The following is a 2,785-nucleotide window of genomic DNA, read 5'->3' as shown; positions in this document are numbered from 1 at the left end:
GAGAGGACAGTGGAGGAGAAGGGATCGTGGCATGGCCATCCCCCTAGAGAATGATTTCTAACTTCCCCTTCCCATCTCTGTCTCTCTCTGGCAAGCACATGTGCCCTATACAAACTTGAAAAAAATGAAAAAAAAAAAAAAAACCCGCAATGCTCTGCAAACCAGACCCATCTGGGAAGATATCTTATTCAAGTCTGTGTGTGTGTTTATTATTTTTTTTAAAGAATTATTTATTTACTTTTATTCATTCATTCATTTTATTTTAATTTGACCAGAGAGAGACACACAGAGAGAGAGAAAGAGGGAAAGTGAGAAAGCAAGCCACCAGGTCCAGGACTGAAACCGTGGTCAGCCATGTAGGAGTGTCCAGTGCCCTTAACCACTATGCCACCTGCTGGTCCTGTGTGTGATTATTTTTAAGAAAGATTTTTGTTATAGGGTATGTGTACATGCCAAAGAGACAGAGAGACAGAAAGCAAGAAATCACACCCTGGGGGGATGGCCATGCCACAATCACTTCTTCTCTATTCTCTTCTTGAGATTTTGGGCATGCACACACACTTGCCTGAAGTGAGTTTAAGTCACCAGGTCCAGGTTTCAAACTGTGAGAGACTACGTGGGCGTTCAACGAACGACATAATCATTACACCATCTGCTGGTCCTTGCGTGTGTGTGTGTGTGTTTTAAAAGATTTTGTTATAGGGCATGTGTGCTTGCCAGAGAGAGACAGAGTGAGAGAAAGTGAGGAACCCGCTTCCCCCAGGGGATGGCCACGCCGTAATCCCTTCTCCTCCACTCTCCCCTGGGATTTTGGGCACGTACACACACATGCCCGGTACATTTCTCGAGCTGCTAGGTCTGGGCCTCAGATGGTGCAGTCAGCCATGTGGGATCCAGTCTCCTTCACCACCATACCACCAACTGGCCTGATGCAAAACAAATTTTAGGCATATATCATTCCATACTTTTGGGAAGATATCTACAGGAAAATTTCAAAAGGAGAAATTGCTGGGTCAAAATAATATACATTAAAAATGTGGGTTGATATTGCCAGCTTACCCTCCATAGGTGAAATTTTACCCATCTGATAAGTGAAAAGGGGTTCTTCAATTTGCCTTTCTCTTATGAGTGCACCATCTTTTCATGTTTAAGAGTCATCTTAATTTTCTTCATAATGAACTATTTGTCATATGCTTTAAAAATTAAGTTGTCTTTTTTTTTTCTTTTTTTGGAGAGGTTTTTGCTATAGGACATGTGCACTCGCCAGAAAGAGACAGAGAGACAGAGAGACAGAAAGCGAGAAATCACCCCCCAGGGTGGATGGCCACGCCACAATCCCTTCTCCTCCATTCTCCTCTCGGGATCTTGGGCATGCACGCACATGGGCCTGGTGTGTGAGATTAAGCCACTGGGTCCAGGACTCAAACCCCAGTCCACTACATGGGAGTACAGCGACATAACCATAACGCCAACTGCTGGTCCCATGAAATTATTTCTTTGTGATTTATAGCATGTGTGTTTTTTGGTGGTTGTTAGAGCATTTGTGTGTGTGTGGTTTCTGGGTTTCCTGTCATACTCAGGAGTCATTTTCCCACTCCAAGGTTGTTTTTAAAACTCCTATTTTCTCCTAGTGCTTCTAAAATGTATTTTTTCAGCATTTCATTTTGATTCATCTGACATTTATTTTGGAATGAGAGGTGAGATATGGGGGCCAACAGGTGGCATGGTGGTTAAGGTGCTGGACTCCAGCATGGTCAGCTACAGTTTGAGTCCTGGATCCAGCAGCTTCTGACTCATGCTGGGTGCATGTGGGTTGTACCCCAAATCCCAGAAAGATTATGGAGGAGAAGGGATTGCAGTATGGCCATCCTCTCTGGGGGGAGTGGATTTCTCACTTTCTCTTTCACTGTCTCTTTCTGGCGAGTGCATGCGCTCTAAGGCAAAAACCTTAAAACATTTTTAGTAAAATTTAGAAACGCTTATTTCTTCCATGAGCCAGAGAGACAGAAAGAGGAGGTAGAGAAAACACTCCCAACACCCACTGTCAGCTTCAGCCAGCCCTGAACTACGGCACAGGGCAGGTGCAGGCGTGCGCGGGGGCACTCAGGCAGGTCCTTGGGTGGGAGCCCGGAAGCCCTCCCATGTGGGTCCGCGGGCACAGCATCTGACGTTAGTACCAACGCGCCATCTCTGGGTCCCCAAACTTAGTACAATCTGTAACTGGAAGAGCTGGGAGATGGTAAAGATTTAACTGATGCCTAAAATATTTAGGGAATGATAGGGAAGACACCAATAATGTTTATTTCACAAAGCCTTTTGAGGATTAACCAAAACAAAGTGTCTAAGCGCCTAGAAGAGTGCCTGGCCTGCAGCCCACGTTCAGTAAACGCAGGCACTTTTCTTCCCTTCTCTGGGATCAAGACCCAGAGAGGAGGAAGAGACTCCTGGGTCAAAAGCAACAAGAAAATTTTACATTTTGACCCTTGAAAACCCAAACGGCCCCAAATCAGACGGCTGTGCCTGAGCTTTGCACCAATGTGCCCCGAAGCGCGGTGGGACACGCGGTTACCCCACGACCTCTTCACCTCCGACTCTGGCAGGGGCGGCACCGCTGGCCCGCTAGGGACAGGGGCCACACGCGGGGTCACATGCGGGACAGGAGGGTTCGCTCCACCCCGACCTTGGCAGAGGCCGGATCGGCGACGGGCAGGGAAAGGCGCGGCCTGGGCAGTGGACACGAGCCCCTTTGTCCGCAGCGCGGAGGGGCCCCAGCTGCAGCCAAGCT

Source organism: Tupaia chinensis, unplaced genomic scaffold (genome assembly GCF_000334495.1).
Source record: "Tupaia chinensis unplaced genomic scaffold, TupChi_1.0 Scaffold000605_1, whole genome shotgun sequence".
Classification (NCBI taxonomy): domain Eukaryota; kingdom Metazoa; phylum Chordata; class Mammalia; order Scandentia; family Tupaiidae; genus Tupaia; species Tupaia belangeri.
Note: the sequence above shows the minus strand (reverse complement) of the source record.